This window comes from Ascaphus truei, unplaced genomic scaffold (genome assembly GCF_040206685.1).
Source record: "Ascaphus truei isolate aAscTru1 unplaced genomic scaffold, aAscTru1.hap1 HAP1_SCAFFOLD_2540, whole genome shotgun sequence".
Classification (NCBI taxonomy): domain Eukaryota; kingdom Metazoa; phylum Chordata; class Amphibia; order Anura; family Ascaphidae; genus Ascaphus; species Ascaphus truei.
In genome coordinates, this window is record NW_027455472.1 from 1 (window position 1) to 27250 (window position 27250).

At 59.2% G+C, this 27250-nt stretch overlaps 1 long non-coding RNA gene across 1 annotated transcript in view; it reads right to left on the reverse strand.

Annotated features, from left to right (window-relative positions):
* Positions 1–9: 9 nt before the first annotated feature.
* The window catches only part of LOC142481337 (uncharacterized), a 34819-nt gene continuing 7578 nt past the window's right edge, over positions 10–27250 (reverse strand). Inside the window, exons 2-4 of the long non-coding RNA XR_012795748.1 lie at positions 25006–25133; positions 16549–16666; positions 10–776 (exon numbers count right to left, since the gene is read on the reverse strand). This is a non-coding gene — a long non-coding RNA (uncharacterized LOC142481337). The remainder of the gene's footprint in view (positions 777–16548; positions 16667–25005; positions 25134–27250) is intronic.

Genomic DNA, 27250 nt, shown 5'->3' on the forward strand with positions numbered 1-27250 from the left:
GATGAGAGAGTAACACAGTAACACAGGATGAGAGAGTAACACAGTAACACAGGATGAGAGAGTAACACAGTAACACAGGATGAGAGAGTAACACAGTAACACAGGATGAGAGAGTAACACGGTAACACAGGATGAGAGTGTAACACAGTAATACAGTAACACAGGATAAGAGAGTAACACAGGATGAGAGAGTAACGCGGTAACACAGGATGAGAGAGTAACACAGTAACACAGAATGAGAGAGTAACACAGTAACACAGGATGAGAGAGTAACACAGTAACACAGGATGAGAGAGTAACACAGTAACACAGGATGAGAGAGTAACACGGTAACACAGGATGAGAGAGTAACACAGTAACACAGGATGAGAGAGTAACACAGTAACACAGGATGAGAGAGTAACACAGTAACACAGGATGAGAGAGTAACACGGTAACACAGGATGAGAGAGTAACACAGTAACACAGGATGAGAGTGTAACACAGTAATACAGTAACACAGGATAAGAGAGTAACACAGGATGAGAGAGTAACGCGGTAACACAGGATGAGAGAGTAACACAGTAACACAGAATGAGAGAGTAACACTGTAACGCAGTAACGCAGTAACGCAGTAACACAGTAACACAGTAACACAGTAACACAGGATGAGAGAGTAACACAGTAACACAGTAACACAGTAACGCAGTAACACAGCCTCTCACCCCCTTTCTATGTTCCAGAGATACAGAGACCCGCTCTCAGTGCAGACACACAGCTCCCCGGGGAGGTGAGGGCTGCAAGAGACAGGGGGGGGAGAGAAGATTAGCGAGAGGAGGGGGGGAGTGAGAGAAGATTAGCGAGAGGAGGGGGGGAGTGAGAGAAGATTAGCGAGAGGAGGGGGGGAGTGAGAGAAGATTAGCGAGAGGAGGAGGGGGAGTGAGAGAAGATTAGCGAGAGGAGGGGGGGGAGTGAGAGAAGATTAGCGAGAGGAGGGGGGGAGTGAGAGAAGATTAGCGAGAGGAGGGGGGGAGTGAGAGAAGATTAGCGAGAGGAGGAGGGGGAGTGAGAGAAGATTAGCGAGAGGAGGGGGGGAGTGAGAGAAGATTAGCGAGAGGAGGGGGGGAGTGAGAGAAGATTAGCGAGAGGAGGGGGGGAGTGAGAGAAGATTAGCGAGAGGAGGGGAGTGAGAGAAGATTAGCGAGAGGAGGTGGGGAGTGAGAGAAGATTAGCGAGAGGAGGGGGGGAGTGAGAGAAGATTAGCGAGAGGAGGGGGGGAGTGAGAGAAGATTAGCGAGAGGAGGGGGAGTGAGAGAAGATTAGCGAGAGGAGGGGGGGAGTGAGAGAGGAGGGGGGAGTGAGAGAAGATTAGCGAGAGGAGGGGGGGAGTGAGAGAAGATTAGCGAGAGGAGGGGGGGAGTGAGAGAAGATTAGCGAGAGGAGGGGGGGAGTGAGAGAAGATTAGCGAGAGGAGGGGGGGAGTGAGAGAAGATTAGCGAGAGGAGGGGGGGGAGTGAGAGAAGATTAGCGAGAGGAGGGGGGGAGTGAGAGAAGATTAGCGAGAGGAGGGGGGGAGTGAGAGAGGAGGGGGGAGTGAGAGAAGATTAGCGAGAGGAGGGGGGGAGTGAGAGAAGATTAGCGAGAGGAGGGGGGGAGTGAGAGAAGATTAGCGAGAGGAGGGGGGGAGTGAGAGAGGAGGGGGGAGTGAGAGAAGATTAGCGAGAGGAGGGGGGAGTGAGAGAGGATTAGCGAGAGGAGGGGGGTGAGAGAGGATTAGCGAGAGGAGGGGGGGTGAGAGAGGATTAGCGAGAGGAGGGGGGGAGTGAGAGAAGATTAGCGAGAGGAGGGGGAAGTGAGAGAAGATTAGCGAGAGGGGGGGGAGTGAGAGAGGAGGGGGGGAGTGAGAGAAGATTAGCGATAGGAGGGGGGAGTGAGAGAAGATTAGCGAGAGGAGGGGGGAGTGAGAGAAGATTAGTGAGAGGAGGGGGGGGAGAGAGATTAGCGAGAGGTGGGGGGGAGTGAGAGAAGATTAGCGAGAGGAGGGGGGAGTGAGAGAAGATTAGCGAGAGGAGGGGGGAGAGAGATTAGCGAGAGATGGGGGGAGTGAGAGAAGATTAGCGAGAGGAGGGGGGGAGTGAGAGAAGATTAGCGAGAGGAGGGGGGGAGTGAGAGAGGATTAGCGAGAGGAGGGGGGAGTGAGAGAAGATTAGAGAGAGGAGGGGGGAGAGAGAAGATTAGCGAGAGGAGGGGGGGAGTGAGAGAAGATTAGCGAGAGGAGGGGGGGAGTGAGAGAAGATTAGCGAGAGGAGGGGGGGAGAGAGATTAGCGAGAGATGGGGGGAGTGAGAGAAGATTAGCGAGAGGAGGGGGGGAGTGAGAGAAGATTAGCGAGAGGAGGGGGGGAGTGAGAGAGGATTAGCGAGAGGAGGGGGGAGTGAGAGAAGATTAGAGAGAGGAGGGGGAGAGAGAAGATTAGCGAGAGGAGGGGGGGAGTGAGAGAAGATTAGCGAGAGGAGGGGGGGAGTGAGAGAGGATTAGCGAGAGGAGGGGCGGAGTGAGAGAGGATTAGCGAGAGGAGGGGGGGAGTGAGAGAAGATTAGCGAGAGGAGGGGGGGAGTGAGAGAAGATTAGCGAGAGGAGGGGGGGAGTGAGAGAAGATTAGCGAGAGGAGGGGGGGAGTGAGAGAAGATTAGCGAGAGGAGGGGGGGAGTGAGAGAGGAGGGGGGAGTGAGAGAAGATTAGCGAGAGGAGGGGGGGAGTGAGAGAAGATTAGCGAGAGGAGGAGGGGGAGTGAGAGAAGATTAGCGAGAGGAGGGGGGGGAGTGAGAGAAGATTAGCGAGAGGAGGGGGGGAGTGAGAGAAGATTAGCGAGAGGAGGGGGGGGAGTGAGAGAAGATTAGCGAGAGGAGGGGAGTGAGAGAAGATTAGCGAGAGGAGGTGGGGAGTGAGAGAAGATTAGCGAGAGGAGGGGGGGAGTGAGAGAAGATTAGCGAGAGGAGGGGGGGAGTGAGAGAAGATTAGCGAGAGGAGGGGGAGTGAGAGAAGATTAGCGAGAGGAGGGGGGGAGTGAGAGAGGAGGGGGGAGTGAGAGAAGATTAGCGAGAGGAGGGGGGGGAGTGAGAGAAGATTAGCGAGAGGAGGGGGGGAGTGAGAGAAGATTAGCGAGAGGAGGGGGGGAGTGAGAGAAGATTAGCGAGAGGAGGGGGGGAGTGAGAGAAGATTAGCGAGAGGAGGGGGGGAGTGAGAGAAGATTAGCGAGAGGAGGGGGGGAGTGAGAGAAGATTAGCGAGAGGAGGGGGGGAGTGAGAGAGGAGGGGGGAGTGAGAGAAGATTAGCGAGAGGAGGGGGGGAGTGAGAGAAGATTAGCGAGAGGAGGGGGGGAGTGAGAGAAGATTAGCGAGAGGAGGGGGGGAGTGAGAGAAGATTAGCGAGAGGAGGGGGGAGTGAGAGAGGATTAGCGAGAGGAGGGGGGTGAGAGAGGATTAGCGAGAGGAGGGGGGTGAGAGAGAGATTAGCGAGAGGAGGGGGGGAGTGAGAGAAGATTAGCGAGAGGAGGGGGAAGTGAGAGAAGATTAGCGAGAGGGGGGGGAGGTGAGAGAGGAGGGGGGGAGTGAGAGAAGATTAGCGATAGGAGGGGGGAGTGAGAGAAGATTAGCGAGAGGAGGGGGGAGTGAGAGAAGATTAGTGAGAGGAGGGGGGAGTGAGAGAAGATTAGCGAGAGGAGGGGGGGAGAGAGATTAGCGAGAGGTGGGGGGGAGTGAGAGAAGATTAGCGAGAGGAGGGGGGAGTGAGAGAAGATTAGCGAGAGGAGGGGGGAGAGAGATTAGCGAGAGATGGGGGGAGTGAGAGAAGATTAGCGAGAGGAGGGGGGGAGTGAGAGAAGATTAGCGAGAGGAGGGGGGGAGTGAGAGAGGATTAGCGAGAGGAGGGGGGAGTGAGAGAAGATTAGAGAGAGGAGGGGGGAGAGAGAAGATTAGCGAGAGGAGGGGGGGAGTGAGAGAAGATTAGCGAGAGGAGGGGGGGAGTGAGAGAAGATTAGCGAGAGGAGGGGGGGAGAGAGATTAGCGAGAGATGGGGGGAGTGAGAGAAGATTAGCGAGAGGAGGGGGGGAGTGAGAGAAGATTAGCGAGAGGAGGGGGGGAGTGAGAGAGGATTAGCGAGAGGAGGGGGGAGTGAGAGAAGATTAGAGAGAGGAGGGGGAGAGAGAAGATTAGCGAGAGGAGGGGGGGAGTGAGAGAAGATTAGCGAGAGGAGGGGGGGAGTGAGAGAGGATTAGCGAGAGGAGGGGCGGAGTGAGAGAGGATTAGCGAGAGGAGGGGGGGAGTGAGAGAAGATTAGCGAGAGGAGGGGGGGAGTGAGAGAAGATTAGCGAGAGGAGGGGGAGTGAGAGAAGATTAGCGAGAGGAGGGGGGAGTGAGAGAAGATTAGCGAGAGGAGGGGGGGTGAGAGAAGATTAGCGAGAGGAGGGGGGAGTGAGAGAGGATTAGCGAGAGGAGGAGGGGGAGTGAGAGAAGATTAGCGAGAAGAGGGGGGAGTGAGAGAAGATTAGCGAGAGGAGGGGGGGAGTGAGAGAAGATTAGCGAGAGGAGGGGAGTGAGAGAAGATTAGCGAGAGGAGGTGGGGAGTGAGAGAAGATTAGCGAGAGGAGGGGGGGAGTGAGAGAAGATTAGCGAGAGGAGGGGGGAGTGAGAGAAGATTAGCGAGAGGAGGGGGGAGTGAGAGAAGATTAGCGAGAGGAGGGGGGGGAGTGAGAGAGGAGGGGGGGAGTGAGAGAAGATTAGCGAGAGGAGGGGAGAGTGAGAGAAGATTAGTGAGAGGAGGGGGGAGTGAGAGAAGATTAGAGAGAGGAGGGGGGGGAGTGAGAGAGGAGGGGGGGAGTGAGAGAAGATTAGCGAGAGAAGGGGGGAGTGAGAGAAGATTAGCGAGAGGAGGGGGGAGTGAGAGAAGATTAGCGAGAGGAGGGGGGAGTGAGAGAAGATTAGCGAGAGGAGGGGGGGAGTGAGAGAAGATTAGCGAGAGGAGGGGGGAGTGAGAGAAGATTAGCGAGAGGAGGGGGGGAGTGAGAGAGGAGGGGGGGGAGTGAGAGAAGATTAGCGAGAGGAGGGGGGAGTGAGAGAAGATTAGCGAGAGGAGGGGGGAGTGAGAGAAGATTAGTGAGAGATGGGGGGGAGAGAGATTAGCGAGAGGTGGGGGGGAGTGAGAGAAGATTAGCGAGAGGAGGGTGGAGTGAGAGAAGATTAGCGAGAGGAGGGGGGGAGTGAGAGAAGATTAGCGAGAGGAGCGGGGGAGAGAGATTAGTGAGAGATGGGGAGGAGTGAGAGAAGATTAGCGAGAGGAGGGGGGGAGTGAGAGAAGATTAGCGAGAGGAGGGGGGGAGTGAGAGAGGAGGGGGGGGAGTGAGAGAAGATTAGCGAGAGGAGGGGGGGGAGTGAGAGAGGAGGGGCGGAGTGAGAGAAGATTAGCTAGAGGAGGGGGGAGTGAGAGAAGATTAGCAAGAGGAGGGGGAGGAGTGAGAGAGGAGGGGGGGAGTGAGAGAAGATTAGCTAGAGGAGGGGGGAGTGAGAGAAGATTAGCAAGAGGAGGGGGAGTGAGAGAAGATTAGCGAGAGGAGGGGGGAGTGAGAGAAGATTAGCGAGAGGGGGGGGAGTGAGAGAAGAGGGGGGGAGTGAGAGAAGATTAGCGAGAGGAGGGGGGGAGTGAGAGAAGATTAGCGAGAGGAGGGGAGTGAGAGAAGATTAGCGAGAGGAGGGGGGGAGTGAGAGAAGATTAGCAAGAGGAGGGGGGGAGTGAGAGAGGATTAGCGAGAGGAGGGGGGAGTGAGAGAAGATTAGAGAGAGGAGGGGGGGAGAGAGAAGATTAGCGAGAGGAGGGGGGGAGTGAGAGAAGATTAGCGAGAGGAGGGGGGAGTGAGAGAAGATTAGCGAGAGGAGGGGGGGAGTGAGAGAAGATTAGCGAGAGGAGGGGGGAGTGAGAGAAGATTAGCGAGAGGAGGGGGGAGTGAGAGAAGATTAGCGAGAGGATGGGGGGAGTGAGAGAGGATTAGCGAGAGGAGGGGGGGAGTGAGAGAAGATTAGCGAGAGGAGGGGGGGAGTGAAAGAAGATTAGCGAGAGGAGGGGGGAGTGAGAGAAGATTAGCGAGAGGAGGAGGGGGGAGTGAGAGAAGATTAGCGAGAGGAGGGGGAGTGAGAGAAGATTAGCGAGAGGAGGGGGGGAGTGAGAGATTAGCGAGAGGAGGGGGGGAGTGAGAGATTAGCGAGAGGAGGGGGGGAGTGAGAGAAGATTAGCGAGAGGAGGGGGGGAGTGAGAGAAGATTAGCGAGAGGAGGGGGGAGTGAGAGAAGATTAGCGAGAGGAGCGGGGGAGAGAGATTAGTGAGAGATGGGGAGGAGTGAGAGAAGATTAGCGAGAGGAGGGGGGGAGTGAGAGAAGATTAGCGAGAGGAGGGGGGGGAGTGAGAGAGGAGGGGGGGAGTGAGAGAAGATTAGCGAGAGGAGGGGGGGGAGTGAGAGAGGAGGGGCGGAGTGAGAGAAGATTAGCTAGAGGAGGGGGGAGTGAGAGAAGATTAGCAAGAGGAGGGGGAGGAGTGAGAGAGGAGGGGGGGAGTGAGAGAAGATTAGCTAGAGGAGGGGGGAGTGAGAGAAGATTAGCAAGAGGAGGGGGAGTGAGAGAAGATTAGCGAGAGGAGGGGGGAGTGAGAGAAGATTAGCGAGAGGGAGGGGAGTGAGAGAAGAGGGGGGGAGTGAGAGAAGATTAGCGAGAGGAGGGGGGGAGTGAGAGAAGATTAGCGAGAGGAGGGGGAGTGAGAGAAGATTAGCGAGAGGAGGGGGGGAGTGAGAGAAGATTAGCAAGAGGAGGGGGGGAGTGAGAGAGGATTAGCGAGAGGAGGGGGGAGTGAGAGAAGATTAGAGAGAGGAGGGGGGGAGAGAGAAGATTAGCGAGAGGAGGGGGGGAGTGAGAGAAGATTAGCGAGAGGAGGGGGGAGTGAGAGAAGATTAGCGAGAGGAGGGGGGGAGTGAGAGAAGATTAGCGAGAGGAGGGGGGAGTGAGAGAAGATTAGCGAGAGGAGGGGGGGAGTGAGAGAGGAGGGGGGAGTGAGAGAAGATTAGCGAGAGGAGGGGGGGAGTGAGAGAAGATTAGCGAGAGGAGGGGGGGAGTGAGAGAAGATTAGCGAGAGGAGGGGGGGAGTGAGAGAAGATTAGCGAGAGGAGGGGGGAGTGAGAGAGGATTAGCGAGAGGAGGGGGGTGAGAGAGGATTAGCGAGAGGAGGGGGGGTGAGAGAGGATTAGCGAGAGGAGGGGGGGAGTGAGAGAAGATTAGCGAGAGGAGGGGGAAGTGAGAGAAGATTAGCGAGAGGGGGGGGAGTGAGAGAGGAGGGGGGGAGTGAGAGAAGATTAGCGATAGGAGGGGGGGAGTGAGAGAAGATTAGCGAGAGGAGGGGGGAGTGAGAGAAGATTAGTGAGAGGAGGGGGGAGTGAGAGAAGATTAGCGAGAGGAGGGGGGGAGAGAGATTAGCGAGAGGTGGGGGGGAGTGAGAGAAGATTAGCGAGAGGAGGGGGGAGTGAGAGAAGATTAGCGAGAGGAGGGGGGAGAGAGATTAGCGAGAGATGGGGGGAGTGAGAGAAGATTAGCGAGAGGAGGGGGGGAGTGAGAGAAGATTAGCGAGAGGAGGGGGGGAGTGAGAGAGGATTAGCGAGAGGAGGGGGGAGTGAGAGAAGATTAGAGAGAGGAGGGGGGAGAGAGAAGATTAGCGAGAGGAGGGGGGGAGTGAGAGAAGATTAGCGAGAGGAGGGGGGGAGTGAGAGAAGATTAGCGAGAGGAGGGGGGGAGAGAGATTAGCGAGAGATGGGGGGAGTGAGAGAAGATTAGCGAGAGGAGGGGGGGAGTGAGAGAAGATTAGCGAGAGGAGGGGGGGAGTGAGAGAGGATTAGCGAGAGGAGGGGGGAGTGAGAGAAGATTAGAGAGAGGAGGGGGAGAGAGAAGATTAGCGAGAGGAGGGGGGGAGTGAGAGAAGATTAGCGAGAGGAGGGGGGGAGTGAGAGAGGATTAGCGAGAGGAGGGGCGGAGTGAGAGAGGATTAGCGAGAGGAGGGGGGGAGTGAGAGAAGATTAGCGAGAGGAGGGGGGGAGTGAGAGAAGATTAGCGAGAGGAGGGGGAGTGAGAGAAGATTAGCGAGAGGAGGGGGGAGTGAGAGAAGATTAGCGAGAGGAGGGGGGGTGAGAGAAGATTAGCGAGAGGAGGGGGGAGTGAGAGAGGATTAGCGAGAGGAGGAGGGGGGAGTGAGAGAAGATTAGCGAGAAGAGGGGGGAGTGAGAGAAGATTAGCGAGAGGAGGGGGGGAGTGAGAGAAGATTAGCGAGAGGAGGGGAGTGAGAGAAGATTAGCGAGAGGAGGTGGGGAGTGAGAGAAGATTAGCGAGAGGAGGGGGGGAGTGAGAGAAGATTAGCGAGAGGAGGGGGGAGTGAGAGAAGATTAGCGAGAGGAGGGGGGAGTGAGAGAAGATTAGCGAGAGGAGGGGGGGGGAGTGAGAGAGGAGGGGGGGAGTGAGAGAAGATTAGCGAGAGGAGGGGAGAGTGAGAGAAGATTAGTGAGAGGAGGGGGGAGTGAGAGAAGATTAGAGAGAGGAGGGGGGGGAGTGAGAGAGGAGGGGGGGAGTGAGAGAAGATTAGCGAGAGAAGGGGGGAGTGAGAGAAGATTAGCGAGAGGAGGGGGGAGTGAGAGAAGATTAGCGAGAGGAGGGGGGGAGTGAGAGAAGATTAGCGAGAGGAGGGGGGGAGTGAGAGAAGATTAGCGAGAGGAGGGGGGAGTGAGAGAAGATTAGCGAGAGGAGGGGGGGAGTGAGAGAAGATTAGCGAGAGGAGGGGGGGAGTGAGAGAGGATTAGCGAGAGGAGGGGCGGAGTGAGAGAGGATTAGCGAGAGGAGGGGGGGAGTGAGAGAAGATTAGCGAGAGGAGGGGGGGAGTGAGAGAAGATTAGCGAGAGGAGGGGGAGTGAGAGAAGATTAGCGAGAGGAGGGGGGAGTGAGAGAAGATTAGCGAGAGGAGGGGGGGTGAGAGAAGATTAGCGAGAGGAGGGGGGAGTGAGAGAGGATTAGCGAGAGGAGGAGGGGGGAGTGAGAGAAGATTAGCGAGAAGAGGGGGGAGTGAGAGAAGATTAGCGAGAGGAGGGGGGGAGTGAGAGAAGATTAGCGAGAGGAGGGGAGTGAGAGAAGATTAGCGAGAGGAGGTGGGGAGTGAGAGAAGATTAGCGAGAGGAGGGGGGGAGTGAGAGAAGATTAGCGAGAGGAGGGGGGAGTGAGAGAAGATTAGCGAGAGGAGGGGGGAGTGAGAGAAGATTAGCGAGAGGAGGGGGGGGAGTGAGAGAGGAGGGGGGGAGTGAGAGAAGATTAGCGAGAGGAGGGGAGAGTGAGAGAAGATTAGTGAGAGGAGGGGGGAGTGAGAGAAGATTAGAGAGAGGAGGGGGGGGAGTGAGAGAGGAGGGGGGGAGTGAGAGAAGATTAGCGAGAGAAGGGGGGAGTGAGAGAAGATTAGCGAGAGGAGGGGGGAGTGAGAGAAGATTAGCGAGAGGAGGGGGGGAGTGAGAGAAGATTAGCGAGAGGAGGGGGGGAGTGAGAGAAGATTAGCGAGAGGAGGGGGGAGTGAGAGAAGATTAGCGAGAGGAGGGGGGAGTGAGAGAGGAGGGGGGGGAGTGAGAGAAGATTAGCGAGAGGAGGGGGGAGTGAGAGAAGATTAGCGAGAGGAGGGGGGAGTGAGAGAAGATTAGTGAGAGATGGGGGGGAGAGAGATTAGCGAGAGGTGGGGGGGAGTGAGAGAAGATTAGCGAGAGGAGGGTGGAGTGAGAGAAGATTAGCGAGAGGAGGGGGGAGTGAGAGAAGATTAGCGAGAGGAGGGGGGAGTGAGAGAAGATTAGCGAGAGGAGGGGGGGAGAGAGATTAGTGAGAGATGGGGAGGAGTGAGAGAAGATTAGCGAGAGGAGGGGGGAGTGAGAGAAGATTAGCGAGAGGAGGGGGGGGAGTGAGAGAGGAGGGGGGGGAGTGAGAGAAGATTAGCTAGAGGAGGGGGGAGTGAGAGAAGATTAGCAAGAGGAGGGGGAGGAGTGAGAGAGGAGGGGGGGAGTGAGAGAAGATTAGCTAGAGGAGGGGGGAGTGAGAGAAGATTAGCAAGAGGAGGGGGAGTGAGAGAAGATTAGCGAGAGGAGGGGGGAGTGAGAGAAGATTAGCGAGAGGGGGGGGAGTGAGAGAAGGAGGGGGGAGTGAGAGAAGATTAGCGAGAGGAGGGGGGGAGTGAGAGAAGATTAGCGAGAGGAGGGGAGTGAGAGAAGATTAGCGAGAGGAGGGGGGGAGTGAGAGAAGATTAGCAAGAGGAGGGGGGGAGTGAGAGAGGATTAGCGAGAGGAGGGGGGAGTGAGAGAAGATTAGAGAGAGGAGGGGGGGAGAGAGAAGATTAGCGAGAGGAGGGGGGGAGTGAGAGAAGATTAGCGAGAGGAGGGGGGAGTGAGAGAAGATTAGCGAGAGGAGGGGGGGAGTGAGAGAAGATTAGCGAGAGGAGGGGGAGTGAGAGAAGATTAGCGAGAGGAGGGGGAGTGAGAGAAGATTAGCGAGGAGGAGGGGGAGTGAGAGAAGATTAGCGAGAGGATGGGGGGGAGTGAGAGAGGATTAGCGAGAGGAGGGGGGGAGTGAGAGAAGATTAGCGAGAGGAGGGGGGAGTGAAAGAAGATTAGCGAGAGGAGGGGGGAGTGAGAGAAGATTAGCGAGAGGAGGAGGGGGGAGTGAGAGAAGATTAGCGAGAGGAGGGGGAGTGAGAGAAGATTAGCGAGAGGAGGGGGGGAGTGAGAGATTAGCGAGAGGAGGGGGGGAGTGAGAGAAGATTAGCGAGAGGAGGGGGGGAGTGAGAGAAGATTAGCGAGAGGAGGGGGGGAGTGAGAGAAGATTAGTGAGAGGAGGGGGGGAGTGAGAGATTAGCGAGAGGAGGGGGGAGTGAGAGAAGATTAGCGAGAGGAGGGGGGAGTGAGAGAAGATTAGCGAGAGGAGGGGGGGAGTGAGAGAAGATTAGCGAGAGAGGAGGGGGTGAGTGAGAGAAGATTAGCGAGAGGAGGGGGGAGTGAGAGAAGATTAGCGAGAGGAGGGGGTGAGAGAAGATTAGCGAGAGGAGGGGGAGTGAGAGAGATTAGCGAGAGGAGGGGGGGAGTGAGAGAAGATTAGCGAGAGGAGGGGGGGAGTGAGAGAAGATAAGCGAGAGGAGTGGGGAGTGAGAGAAGATTAGCGAGAGGAGGTGGGGAGTGAGAGAAGATTAGCGAGAGGAGGGGGGGAGTGAGAGAGAAGATTAGCGAGAAGAGGGGGGGGAGTGAGAGAAGATTAGCGAGAGGAGGGGGGTAGTGAGAGAAGATTAGCGAGAGGAGGGGGGAGTGAGAGAAGATTAGCGAGAGGAGGGGGGGAGTGAGAGAAGATTAGCGAGAGGAGGGGGGGGAGTGAGAGAGGAGGGGGGGAGTGAGAGAGATTAGCGAGAGGAGGGGGGGGAGTGAGAGAAGATTAGCGAGAGGAGGGGGGGAGTGAGAGAGGAGGGGGGGAGTGAGAGAAGATTAGCTAGAGGAGGGGGGAGTGAGAGAAGATTAGCAGAGGAGGGGGAGTGAGAGAAGATTAGCGAGAGGAGGGGGGGAGTGAGAGAAGATTAGCGAGAGGAGGGGGAGTGAGAGAAGATTAACGAGAGGAGGGGGGAGTGAGAGAAGATTAACGAGAGGAGGGGGAGTGAGAGAAGATTAGTGAGAGGGGGAGGGGGGGGGGGAGAGAAGATTAGCGAGAGGAGGAGGGGGGAGTGAGAGAAGATTAGCGAGAGGAGGAGGGGAGTGAGAGAAGATTAACGAGAGGAGGGGGGGAGTGAGAGAAGATTAACGAGAGGAGGGGGGAGTGAGAAGATTAGCGAGAGGAGGGGGGGAGAGAGAAGATTAGCGAGAGGAGGAGGGGGGGGAGTGAGAGAAGATTAGCGAGAGGAGGGGGGGAGTGAGAGAAGATTAGCGAGAGGAGGAGGGGAGTGAGAGAAGATTAGCGAGAGGAGGGGGGGAGTGAGAGAAGATTAGCGAGAGGAGGAGGGGGAGTGAGAGAAGATTAGCGAGAGGAGGGGGGGAGTGAGAGAAGATTAGCGAGAGGAGGAGGGGGAGTGAGAGAAGATTAGCGAGAGGAGGGGGGAGTGAGAGATTAGCGAGAGGAGGGGGAGTGAGAGAAGATTAGCGGAGGAGGGGGGGAGTGAGAGAGGATAAGCGAGAGGAGGAGGGGGGAGTGAGAGAAGATTAGCGAGAGGAGGAGGGGGAGTGAGAGAAGATTAGCGAGAGGAGGAGGGGGAGTGAGAGAAGATTAGCGAGAGGAGGAGGGGAGTGAGAGAAGATTAGCGAGAGGAGGGGGAGTGAGAGAAGATTAGCGAGAGGAGGGGGAGTGAGAGAAGATTAGCGAGAGGGAGGGAGGGAGAGACGAGAGAGGAGTAGAAGATTAGCGAGAGAGGGGGGAGTGAGAGAAGATTAGCGAGAGGAGGAGGGGGGAGGGAGAGAGATTAGCGAGAGGAGGGGGGAGTGAGAGAAGATTAGCGATAATAATAGATAATAATAGAGGATTAGAGAGAGAGGGGGTAAATAGATGATTAGAGAGAGGGGGTAAAAGAGGATTAGGGAGAGAAGGGGGTAATAGAGGATTAGAGAGAGGGGGTAATAGAGGATTAGGGAGAGGGGGTAATAGAGGATTAGGGAGAGAGGGGGTAAAAGAAGATTAGGGAGAGAAGGGGGTAATAGAGGATTAGGGAGAGGGGGGTAATAGAGGATTAGGGAGAGGGGGTAATAGAGGATTAGGGAGAGGGGGTAATAGAGGATTAGGGAGAGGGGGTAATAGAGGATTAGAGAGAGAGAGGGGAGTAATAGAGGATTAGGGAGAGGTGGTAATAGAGGATTAGGGAGAGGGGGTAATAGAGGATTAGAGAGAGAGGGGGGTAATAGAGGATTAGGGAGAGGTGGTAATAGAGGATTAGGGAGAGGGGGGTAATAGAGGATTAGAGAGTGAGGGGGTAATAGAGGATTAGAGAGAGGGGGTAATAGAGGATTAGAGAGGGTAATAGAGGATTATGGAGAGGGGGGTAATAGAGGATTAGGGAGAGGGGTAATAGAGGATTAGAGAGAGAGGGGGGTAATAGAGGATTAGGGAGAGGTGGTAATAGAGGATTAGGGAGAGGGGGTAATAGAGGATTAGAGAGAGAGGGGGGTAATAGAGGATTAGGGAGATGGGGTAATAGAGGATTAGGGGAGAGGGGGTATTAGAGGATTAGGGAGAGGGGGGCAATAGAGGATTAGGGAGAGGGGGGCATTAGAGGATTAGGGATGAGAGCGGGTAATAGAGGATTAGGGAGAGAGGGGGTAATAGAGGATTAGTGAGAGAGGGGGGTAATAGAGGATTAGAGAGAGAGGGGGTAATAGAGGATTAGGGAGAGAGGGGAGTAATAGAGAATTAGAGAGAGGGGGCAATAGAGGATTGCAGCGCTGCGGAGGTAATAGAGGATTAGGGAGAGAGGGGTAATAGAGGATTGCAGCGCTGCGGAGGTAATAGAGGATGAGGGAGGGGGGTAATAGAGGATGAGGGGGAGAGGGGTAATAGAGTGTTGCAGCGGCTGCAGAGGTAATAGAGGATGAGGGAGAGAGGGGGTAATAGAGGATGAGGGAGAGGGGTAATAGAGGATTGCAGTGCTGCAGAGGTAATAGAGGATGAGGGAGGGGGGTAATAGAGGATTAGGAGAGGGGTAATAGAGTATTGCAGCGCTGCAGAGGTAATAGAGGATGAGGGAGAGAGGGGGTAATAGAGGATGAGGGAGAGGGGTAATAGAGGATTGCAGTGCTGCAGAGGTAATAGAGGATGAGGGAGGGGGGTTGTGGCGAAAATGGGGGGTAATCAGCGCATTAATAAAGGCAGTGGGCTCGGTTGGTTACCCCTATTTCGTATTGGGGATGAAGGGGTTAATTTTATATGCTGTTCCCCTTTTAAGACTGCTAATTTAGGAACGGAGTGAGCCAGCACCCTGATTTTTGGGTGCCGCCTCAGTGTGATCCCCAAGTACACACATATTAAAATATAACTGTGTCATAAGGGAAACATATATTTTTGATGAAGTGCCTTTCTGGGGCAGTTAATATGTACAGGCAGGATGCTGTTTTTTTTTCTGCCTGCCTTTGTAATGCATTAAGGACAAATGTTATGCATACATGAAAGACCCCAGATTCTTAAGTGTCACTTAATCAGGATGGTCCTGTTACTCATCCTGGCTATTTCACACCTTGGGACCAAACTCCAGACATTGCGTCCCCAGAAATGAATGGCCCCTTTTTACTTAGCAGTGCTACCAAGCTGCTTACTGAGCATGCTCAGAGTTACCTGAGCTGGCTGTAGGATTTGCCCATGTGACATGGGCAAGGTTCTAAGTACAGCGGCTACGATTCCAGAACGCAAGGGGTTAAAAAAACATCGCAACAAGGAAACTAGCCCTGCTTCAGGATTTCGTTAGCCCTGGGGATTCCAGACCGAACCCATAAAGAACCAGAAAAGACTTTGCACTTTCACAGAAGGATTGGGGCTGGCAATTTGTGCCCTTGCAAAAGGACTACATTTTAAAAGACAATCTTCTGGTGCTTTGCACCTTTCTGGACATTATCCTCTGTTTCTCTACCCGTGAGTGTAATTATTTAGTGTATTCTGCAGTTGTCGTGTGTTTGCCTATCAAGGGAATAAATCTCAGTTTATTTTGCTCAACCTGTTCTGCTCAATCAGGACCCACGAAATATAAATGTGTTATTAAGCGCGTCTCCCGTCACAAGGGTAATAGAGGATTGCAGCGCTGCGGAGGTAATAGAGGATGAGGGAGGGGGGTAATAGAGGATGAGGGAGGGGGTAATAGAGGATGAGGAGGGGGGTAATAGAGGATGAGGGAGGGGGGTAATAGAGGATGAGGGAGAGAGGGGGTAATAGAGGATGAGGGAGAGAGGGGGTAATAGAGGATGAGGGAGAGAGGGGGTAATAGAGGATGAGGGAGAGAGGGGGTAATAGAGGATGAGGGAGAGAGGGGGTAATAGAGGATGAGGGAGAGAGGGGGTAATAGAGGATGAGGGAGAGGGGTAGTAGAGGATGAGGGAGAGGGGGTAATAGAGTATTGCAGCGCTGCGGAGGTAATAGAGGATGAGGGAGGGGGTAATAGAGGATGAGGGGAGGGGGGTAATAGAGGATGAGGGAGAGAGGGGGTAATAGAGGATGAGGGAGAGAGGGGGTAATAGAGGATGAGGGAGAGAGGGGGTAATAGAGGATGAGGGAGAGAGGGGGTAATAGAGGATGAGGGAGAGAGGGGGTAATAGAGGATGAGGGAGAGGGGGTAATAGAGGATGAGAGAGGGGGGTAATAGAGGATGAGGGAGGGGGTAATAGAGGATGAGGGAGAGAGGGGGTAATAGAGGATGAGGGAGAGAGGGGTAATAGAGGATGAGGGAGAGAGGGGGTAATAGAGGATGAGGGAGAGAGGGGGTAATAGAGGATGAGGGAGAGGGGGTAATAGAGGATGAGGGAGAGAGGGGGTAATAGAGGATGAGGGAGAGGGGTAATAGAGGATTGCAGCGCTGCGGAGGTAATAGAGGATGAGGGAGAGAGGGGGTAATAGAGGATGAGGGAGAGGGGTAGTAGAGGATGAGAGAGAGGGGGTAATAGAGGATGAGGAGAGGGGTAGTAGAGGATGAGGGAGGGGTAGTAGAGGATGAGGGAGGGGGGGTAATAGAGTATTGCAGCGCTGCGGAGGTAATAGAGGATGAGGGAGAGAGGGGGTAATAGAGGATGAGGGAGAGGGGTAGTAGAGGATGAGAGAGAGGGGGTAATAGAGGATGAGGGAGAGGGGTAGTAGAGGATGAGGGAGGGGGTAGTAGAGGATGAGGAGGGGGGGTAATAGAGTATTGCAGCGCTGCGGAGGTAATAGAGGATGAGGGAGAGAGGGGGTAATAGAAGATGAGGGAGGGGGGTAATAGAGGATGAGGGAGGGGGGTAATAGAGGATGAGGGAGAGGGGGTAATAGAGGATGAGGGAGAGGGGGTAATAGAGGATGAGGGAGAGAGGGGGTAATAGAGGATGAGGGAGAGGGGTAATAGAGGATTGCAGCGCTGCGGAGGTAATAGAGGATGAGGGAGAGAGGGGGTAATAGAGGATGAGGGAGAGGGGTAGTAGAGGATGAGAGAGAGGGGGTAATAGAGGATGAGGGAGAGGGGTAGTAGAGGAGGAGAGAGGGGGTAGTAGAGGATGAGGGAGGGGGGTAATAGAGGATGAGGGAGAGAGGGGGTAATAGAGGATGAGGGAGAGAGGGGGTAATAGAGGATGAGGGAGGGGGGTAATAGAGGATGAGGGAGGGGGGTAGTAGAGGATGAGGGAGAGGGGGTAATAGAGTATTGCAGCGCTGCTGGGGTAGTAGAGGATTAGGGAGAGAGGGGTAGTAGAGGATGAGGGAGGGGGGTAATAGAGGATGAGGGAGGGGGGGTAATAGAGTATTGCAGCGCTGCGGGGGTATACAGGGGTCTCACTGACCTGACATTGACACACGTGCTGGGGGTCCGGGTGTGTACGACCTGCAGAGCCGCGGGGGGGTCCCGGGGGGAAAATCTCCAGGAGGCCACGTGATAGGCCGATCTGACTCCCACCAGCACTGTGTGTATACAGAGAGCGCCTCCTTATACAGAGACCACCTCATACAGAGACCACCTCCTTATACAGAGCCCCCTCCTTATACAGAGCCCCCTCCTTATACAGAGAGCCCCTCCTTATACAGAGAGCCCCTCCTTATACAGAGAGCCCCTCAGAGCCCCTCCTTATACAGAGAGCCTCTCCTTATACAGAGACCACCTCCTTATACAGCTACACAAGTTCACTATAGAGAATCATCTTCTATGCAGACCCCAAAAGTTTACAAGCCGAGCCCCGGCACACACACTCACTCTCACCAGAGGGGCGCCGAGCCCCGGCACACACTCACCCTCACAAGAGGGGCGCCGAGCCCCGGCACACACACACTCACCCTCACCCTCACCAGAGGGGCGCCGAGCCCCGGCACACACACTCACCCTCACCAGAGTAGCGCCGAGCCCCGGCACACACACACACATACCCTCACCAGAGGGGCGCCGAGCCCCGGCACACAAACACACACACACACCCTCACCAGAGGGGCGCCGAGCCCTGGCACACACACACACACACACTCACCCTCACCAGAGGGGCGCCGAGCCCCGGCACACACACACACACCTTCACTGGAGGGGCTCTGAGCCCCGGCACACACACTCACCCTCACCAGAGGGGCGCCGAGCCCCGGCCCACACACACACATACCCTCACCAGAGGGGCGCCGAGCCCCGGCACACACACACTCACCCTAATCAGAGGGGCGCCGAGTCCCGGCACACACACTCACCCTCCCCAGAGGGGCACGGAGCCCCGGCACACACACACTCACCCTCCCCAGAGAGGCGCCTAGCCCCGACACACACTCACCCTCACCAGAGAGGCGTCGAGCCCCGGCACACACTCACCCTCCCCAGAGGGGCGCCGAGCCCCGGCACACACACTCACCCTCACCAGAGGGGCGCCGAGCCCCGGCACACACACTCACCCTCACCAGAGTGGCGCCGAGCACCGGCACACACACACTCACCCTCACCAAAGGGGCGCCGTGCCCCAGCACACACATACTCATCCTGCGCGGAGGGGCGCCGAGTCCCGGCACACACACTCACCCTACCCAGAGGGGCGCCGAGCCCCGGCACACACACACTCATCCTCCCCGGAGGGGCGCCGAGCCCCGGCACACACACTCACCCTCACCAGAGGAGGCACCGAGCCCCGGCACACACACACTCACCCTCACCAGAGTGGCGTCGAGCCCCGGCACACACACTCACCTTCCCCAGAGGGGCGCCGAGCCCCGGCACACACACTCCCCCTCCCCAGAGGGGCGCCGAGCCCCGGCACACACACTCACCCTCACACACTCACCCTCACCCGGCATACACACATTCACCCTCACCAGAGTGGCGCCGAGGCCCGGCACACACACACACTCATCCTCACTAGAGGGGCGCCGAGCCCCGGCACACACACTCACCTTCCCCAGAGGGGCGCCGAGCCCCGGCACACACACTCACCCTCCCCGGAGGGGCGCCGAGCCCCAGCACACACACTCACCCTCCCCAGAGGGGCGCCGAGCCCCGGCACACACACTCACCCTCACCCTCACCAGAGGAACGCCGAGCTCAGGCACACACACACTCACCCTCACCCGAGGGGCGCCGAGCCCCGGCACACACACTCACCCTCCCCGGAGGGGCGCCGAGACCCGGCAGACACACACACACTCATCCTCACCAGAGGAGCGCCGAGCTCCGGCACACACACACACACATTCACCAGAGGGGCGCCGAGCCCCGGCACACACACTCACCCTCCCCGGAGGGGCGCCGAGCCCCGGCACACACACACTCATCCTCCCCGGAGGGGCGCCGAGCCCCGGCACACACACACTCACCCTCACCAGAGGGGCGCCTAGCCCCGGCACACACACACACCCACACCCTCACCAGAGGGGCGCCGAGCCCCGGCACACACACTCACCCTCCCCGGAGGGGCGCCGAGCCCTGGCACACACACACACCCTCACCAGAGGGGCGCCGAACCCCGGCACACACACACACACACACATACCCTCCCTGGAGGAGCGCCTAGCCCCGGCACACACACTCACCCTCACCAGAGGGGCGCCGAGCCCCGGCACACACACTCACCCTCACCAAAGCAGCGACGAGCCCTGGCACACACACACCCTCACCAGAGGGGCGCTGAGCCCCGGCAAACACACCCTCACCAGAGGGGCGCCGAGCCCCGGCACACACACTCACCCTCACCAGAGGGGCGCCGAGCCCCGACACACACACTCACCCTCCCCGGAGGAGTGCCTAGCCCCGGCACACCCGCTCACCCTCCCCGGAGGAGCGCCGAGCCCCGGAACACACACTCACCCTCCCCGGAGGAGCGCCGAGCCCCGGCACACATACTCACCCTCCCCAGAGGGGCGCCGAGCCCCGGCACACACCCTCACCCTCACCAGAGGGGCGCAGAGTCCCGACACACACACTCACCCTCCCCGGAGGAGCACCGAGCCCCGGCACACACACTCACCCTCCCCGGAGGAGCACCGAGCCCCGGCACACACCCACACTCATCCTCCCCGGAGGGGCGCCGAGCCCCAGCACACACACTCACCCTCACCAGAGGGGCGCCGAGCCCCGGCACACACACCCTCACCAGAGGGGCGCCGAGCCCCGGCAACACACACACTCACCCTTACCAGAGGGGCGCCGAGCCCCGGCACACACACACCCTCACCAGAGGGGCGCCGAGCCCCGGCACACACACTCACCCTCACCAGAGGGGCGCCGAGCCCCGGCCCACACACACACATACCCTCACCAGAGGGGCGCCGAGCCCCGGCACACAAACACACACACACACACACACCCTCACCAGAGGGGCGCCGAGCCCTGGCACACACACATACTCACCCTCACCAGAGGGGCGCCGAGCCCCGGCACACACACACACACCTTCACTGGAGGGGCTCTGAGCCCCGGCACACACACTCACCCTCACCAGAGGGGCGCCGAGCCCCGGCCCACACACACACATACCCTCACCAGAGGGGTGCCGAGCCCCGGCACACACACACTCACCCTAATCAGAGGGGCGCCGAGTCCCGGCACACACACTCACCCTCCCCAGAGGGGCACGGAGCCCCGGCACACACACACTCACCCTCCCCAGAGGGGCGCCTAGCCCCGACACACACTCACCCTCACCAGAGAGGCGTCGAGCCCCGGCACACACTCACCCTCCCCAGAGGGGCGCCGAGCCCCGGCACACACACACTCACCCTCACCAGAGGGGCGCCGAGCCCCGGCACACACACTCACCCTCACCAGAGTGGCGCCGAGCACCGGCACACACACACTCACCCTCACCAAAGGGGCGCCGTGCCCCAGCACACACATACTCATCCTGCGCGGAGGGGCGCCGAGTCCCGGCACACACACTCACCCTACCCAGAGGGGCGCCGAGCCCCGGCTCACACACACTCATCCTCACCAGAGGGGCGCCGAGCCCAAGCACACACATGCACCCTCACCAGAGGGGCGTCTAGCCCCGGCACACACACACCTTCACCAGAGGGGCGCCGAGCCCTGGCACACACACTCACCCTCCCCAGAGGGGCGCCGAGCCCCGGCACACACACACACCCTCACCAGAGGGGCGCCGAACCCCGGCACACACACTCACCCTCCCCGGAGGGGCGCCGAGCCCCGGCACACACACACACCCTCACCAGAGGGGTGCCGAGCCCCGGCACACACACACACCCTCACCAGACTGGCGCAGAGCCCCGGCACACACACTCACACTCACCAGAGTGGCGCCGAGCCCGGCACACACACTCATCCTCACTAGAGGGGCGCCGAGCCCTGGCCCACACACTCACCCTCCCCAGAGGGGCGCCGAGCCCCGGCACACACACTCACCCTCCCAGAGGGGCGCCGAGCCCCGGCACACACACTCACCCTCCCCAGAGGGGCGCCGAGCCCCGCCACACACACTCACCCTCCCCAGAGGGGTGCCGAGCCCTGACACACACACTCACCCTCACCAGAGGGGTGCCGAGCCCCGGCACACACACTCCCCCTCCCCGGAGGGGCCACACACACTCACCCTCCCCGGAGGGGCGCCGAGCCCCGGCACACACACACCCTCACCAGAGGGGTGCCGAGCCGCGGCACACACACTCACCCTCCCCGGAGGGGCGCTGAGCCCCGGTACACACACACCCTCCCCGGAGGGGTGCCGAGCCCCTGGCACACACACTCACCCTCACCAGAGGGGCGCCGAGCCCCGGTACACACACACCCTCCCCGGAGGGGTGCCGAGCCCTGGCACACACACTCACCCTCATCAGAGGGGCGCCGAGCCCCGGCACACACACACACACACACATACCCTCCCCGGAGGAGCGCCTAGCCCCGGCACACACACTCACCCTCACCAGAGGGGCGCCGAGCCCCGGCACACACACTCACCCTCACCAGAGGGGCGCAGAGCCCCGACACACACACTCACCCTCCCCGGAGGAGCGCCGAGCCCCGGCACACACACTCACCCTCCCCGGAGGAGCACCGAGCCCCGGCACACACCCACACTCATCCTCCCCGGAGGGGCGCCGAGCCCCGGCACACACACTCACCCTCACCAGAGGGGCGCCGAGCCCCGGCCCACACACACACATACCCTCACCAGAGGGGCGCCGAGCCCCGGCACACACACACACACACACACACCTTCACTGGAGGGGCTCTGAGCCCCGGCACACACACTCACCCTCACCAGAGGGGCGCCGAGCCCCGGCCCACACACACACATACCCTAACCAGAGGGGCGCCGAGCCCCGGCACACAAACACACACACACACACCCTCACCAGAGGGGCGCCGAGCCCTGGCACACACACACACTCACCCTCCCCAGAGGGGCACGGAGCCCCGGCACAAACACACACACTCACCCTAACCAGAGGGGCGCCGAGTCCCGGCACACACACTCACCCTCCCCAGAGGGGCACGGAGCCCCGGCACACACACACACTCACCCTCCCCAGAGGGGCGCCTAGCCCCGGCACACACTCACCCTCACCAGAGAGGCGCCGAGCCCCGGCACACACTCACCCTCCCCAGAGGGGCGCCGAGCCCCGGCACACACACACTCACCCTCACCAGAGGGGCGCCGAGCCCCGGCACACACACTCACCCTCACCAGAGGGGCGCCGAGCCCCGGCACACACACTCACCCTCACCAGAGTGGCGCCGAGCACCGGCACACACACACTCACCCTCACCAAAGGGGCGCCGTGCCCCGGCACACACATACTCATCCTGCGCGGAGGGGCGCCGAGTCCCGGCACACACACTCACCCTCCCCAGAGGGGCGCCGAGCCCCGGCACACACACACTCATCCTCCCCGGAGGGGCGCCGAGCCCCGGCTCACACACACTCATCCTCACCAGAGGGGCGCCGAGCCCCGGCACACACATGCACCCTCACCAGAGGGGCGTCTAGCCCCGGCACACACACACACCTTCACCAGAGGGGCGCCGAGCCCTGGCACACACACTCACCCTCCCCGGAGGGGCGCCGAGCCCCGGCACACACACACACCCTCACCAGAGGGGCGCCGAACCCCGGCACACACACTCACCCTCACCGGAGGGGCGCCGAGCCCCGGCACACACACACACCCTCACCAGAGGGGTGCCGAGCCCCGGCACACACACACACCCTCACAAGAGGGGCGCAGAGCCCCGGCACACACACTCACACTCACCAGAGTGGCGCCGAGCCCGGCACACACACTCATCCTCACTAGAGGGGCGCCGAGCCCTGGCCCACACACTCACCCTCCCCAGAGGGGCGCCGAGCCCCGGCACACACACTCACCCTCCCCAGAGGGGCGCCGAGCCCCGGCACACACACTCACCCTCCCCAGAGGGGCGCCGAGCCCCGCCACACACACTCACCCTCCCCAGAGGGGCGCCGAGCCCTGACACACACACTCACCCTCACCAGAGGGGTGCCGAGCCCCGGCACACACACTCACCCTCCCCGGAGGGGCCACACACACTCACCCTCCCCGGAGGGGCGCCGAGCCCCGGCACACACACACCCTCACCAGAGGGGTGCCGAGCCGCGGCACACACACTTACCCTCCCCGGAGGGGCGCTGAGCTCTGGCACACACACTCACCCTCACCAGAGGGGCGCCGAGCCCCGGCACACACACTCACCCTCACTAGAGGGGTGCCGTGCCCCGGCACACACACACACACCCTCACCAGAGGGGTGCCGAGCCCCGGCACACACACACACTCAGAGGGACGCCAAGCCCCGGCAAACACACTCACCCTCACCAGAGGGGCGCCGAGCCCCGGCACACACACTCACCCTCCCCGGAGGGGTGCCGAGCCCTGGCACACACACTCACCGTCACCAGAGGGGCGCCGAGCCCTGGCACACACACACACTCACCCTCCCCAGAGGGGCACCGAGCCCCGGCACACACACACTCACCCTCACCAGAGGGACGCTGAGCCCCGGCACACACACACTCACCCTCACCAGAGGGGCGCCGAGCCCCGGCACACACACCCTCACCAGAGGGGTGCCGAGCCCTGGCACACACATACACGCACTCACCCTCCCCAGAGAGGCACCGAGCCCCGGCACACACACCCTCACCCTCACCAGAGGGGCGCCGAGCCCCGGCACACACACTCACCCTCCCCGGAGGAGCGCCGAGCCCCGGCACACACACACACTCACCCTCCCCGGAGAAGCGCCGAGCCCCGGCACACACAAACACTCACCCTCCCCGGAGGAGCGCCGAGCCCCGGCACACACACACACTCACTCTCCCCGGAGGAGCGCCGAGCCCCGGCACACACAAACACTCACCCTCCCCGGAGGAGTGCCGAGCCCCGGCACACACACTCACCCTCCGCAGAGGGGCGCCGAGTCCCGGCACACACACTCACCCTCCCCGGAGGAGCACCGAGCCCCAGCACACACACTCACTCACCCTCCCCAGAGGGGTGCCGAGCCCCGGCACACACACTCCCCCTCCCCAGAGGGGCTCTGAACCTTGGCACACACTCACCCTCCCCGGAGGGGCTCTGAACCTTGGCACACACACTCACCCTCCCTAGAGGGGCTCTGAACCTTGGCACACACACACTCACCCTCCCTGGAGGGGCTCTGAACCTTGGCACACACACTCACCATCCCCGGAGGGGCTCTGAACCTTGGCACACACACTTACCCTCCCTGGAGGGGCTCTGAACCTTGGCACACACACTCACCATCCCCGGAGGGGCTCTGAACCTTGGCACACACACTCACGGTCCCCGGAGGGGCTCTGAACCTTGGCACACACACTTACCCTCCCCGGAGGGGCTCTGAACCTTGGCACACACACTCACCGTCCCCGGAGTGGCTCTGAACCTTGGCACACACACTTACCCTCCCCGGAGGGGCTCTGAACCTTGGCACACACACTTACCCTCCCCGGAGGGGCTCTGAACCTTGGCACACACACTCACCGTCCCCGGAGGGGCTCTGAACCTTGGCACACACACTCACGGTCCCAGGAGGGGCTCTGAACCTTGGCACACACATTCACCGTCCCAGGAGGGGCTCTGAACCTTGGCACACACACTCACCGTCCCCGGAGGGGCTCTGAACCTTGGCACACACACTCACCGTCCCCGGAGGGGCTCTGAACCTTGGCACACACACTTACCCTCCCCGGAGGGGCTCTGAACCTTGGCACACACACTTACCCTCCCCGGAGGGGCTCTGAACCTTGGCACACACACTCACCCTCCCCGGAGGGGCTCTGAACCTTGGCACACACACTCACCGTCCCTGGAGGGGCTCTGAACCTTGGCACACACACTTACCCTCCCCGGAGGGGCTCTGAACCTTGGCACACACACTCACCCTCCCCGGAGGGGCTCTGAACCTTGGCACACACACTCACCCTCCCCGGAGGGGCTCTGAACCTTGGCACACACACTCACCCTCCCCGGAGGGGCTCTGAACCTTGGCACACACACTTACCCTCCCCGGAGGGGCTCTGAACCTTGGCACACACACTTACCCTCCCCGGAGTGGCTCTGAACCTTGGCACACACACTTACCCTCCCCGGAGGGGCTCTGAACCTTGGCACACACACTTACCCTCCCCGGAGGGGCTCTGAACCTTGGCACACACACTTACCCTCCCCGGAGGGGATCTGAACCTTGGCACACACACTCACCCTCCCCGGAGGGGCTCTGAACCTTGGCACACACACTCACCCTCCCCGGAGGGGCTCTGAACCTTGGCACACACACTTACCTTCCCCAGAGGGGCTCTCAGCCCCTGTGCTCACTTGCTGGACCCGGGCACTCAGCTCACACACGGCCGCTCCCCTTGTAATGTCACAGCGAGACCCCGACTCCCGTCCAGAGCCACGCGCTGAAAATCTGACGCGCGTTAAGGAGCCTGCGGGTGGGGAAAGGAACTCAGGGGCCACACACAGAAACTCACCTACCTATACCCAGGGGCCACACACAGAAACCCACCTACCTATACCCAGGGGCCACACACAGAAACCCACCTACCTATATCCAGGGGCCACACACAGAAACCCACCTACCTATACCCAGGGGCCACACACAGAAACTCACCTACCTATACCCAGGGGCCACACACAGAAACTCACCTACCTATACCCAGGGGCCACACACAGAAACTCACCTACCTATACCCAGGGGTCACACACAGAAACTCACCTACCTATACCCAGGGGCCACACACAGAAACTCACCTACCTATACCCAGGGGCCACACACAGAAACTCACCTACCTATACCCAGGGGCCACACACAGAAACTCACCTACCTATACCCAGGGGCCACACACAGAAAATCACCTACCTATATTCAGGGGCCACACACAGAAACTCACCTACCTATACCCAGGGGCCACACACAGAAACTCACCTACCTATACCCAGGGGCCACACACAGAAACCCACCTACCTATACCCAGGGGCCACACACAGAAACCCACCTACCTATACCCAGGGGCCACACAGAAACTCACCTACCTATATTCAGGGGCCACACACAGAAACTCACCTACCTATATTCAGGGGCCACACACAGAAACTCACCTACCTATACCCAGGGGCCACAAACAGAAACTCACCTACCTATACCCAGGGGTCACACAGAAACTCACCTACCTATATTCAGGGGCCACACACAGAAACTCACCTACCTATATTCAGGGGCCACACACAGAAACTCACCTACCTATATTCAGGGGCCACACACAGAAACTCACCTACCTATACCCAGGGGCCACACACAGAAACCCACCTATCTATACCCAGGGGCCACACACAGAAAATCACCTACCTATACCCAGGGGCCACAAACAGAAACTCACCTACCTATACCAGGGGCCACACAGAAACTCACATACCTATATTCAGGGGCCACACACAGAAACTCACCTACCTATATTCAGGGGCCACACACAGAAACTCACCTACCTATACCCAGGGGCCACACACAGACTCACCTACCTATACCCAGGGGCCACACACAGAAAATCACCTACCTATACCCAGGGGCCACACACAGAAACTCAACTACCTATACCCAGGGGCCACACACAGAAACTCACCTACCTATACCCAGGGGCCACACACAGAAACTCACCTACCTATACCCAGGGGCCACACACAGAAACTCAACTACCTATATCCAGGGGCCACACACAGAAACTCACCTACCTATATTCAGGGGCCACACACAGAAACTCACCTACCTATATTCAGGGGCCACACACAGAAACTCCCCTACCTATACCCAGGGGCCACACACAGAAACTCACCTACCTATACCCAGGGGCCACACACAGAAACTCACCTACCTATACCCAGGGGCCACACACAGAAACTCACCTACCTATATTCAGGGGCCACACACAGAAACTCACCTACCTATATTCAGGGGCCACACACAGAATCTCACCTACCTATACCCAGGGGCCACACACAGAAACTCACCTACCTATACCCAGGGGCCACACACACCCCTATACCCACGAGCCACACACCCCCCTATACCCAGGGGCCACACACCCCTATACCCAGGGGCCACACACACCCCTATACCCAGGGGCCACACACCCCCCTTTACCCAGGGGCCACACACCCCTAAACCCAGGGGCCACACACCCCTATATCCAGGGGCCACACACATCTACCGACAGAGACCACACAGAAACTCACCTACCTATACCCAGGGGCCACACACAGAAACTCACCTACCTATACCCAGGGGCCACACAGAAACTCACCTACCTATACCCAGGGGCCACACAGAAACTCACCTACCTATATTCAGGGGCCACACACAGAAACTCAACTACCTATACCCAGGGGCCACACACAGAAACTCACCTACCTATATTCAGGGGCCACACACAGAAACTCACCTACCTATATTCAGGGGCCACACACAGAAACTCACCTACCTATACCCAGGGGCCACACACAGAAACTCACCTACCTATATTCAGGGGCCAC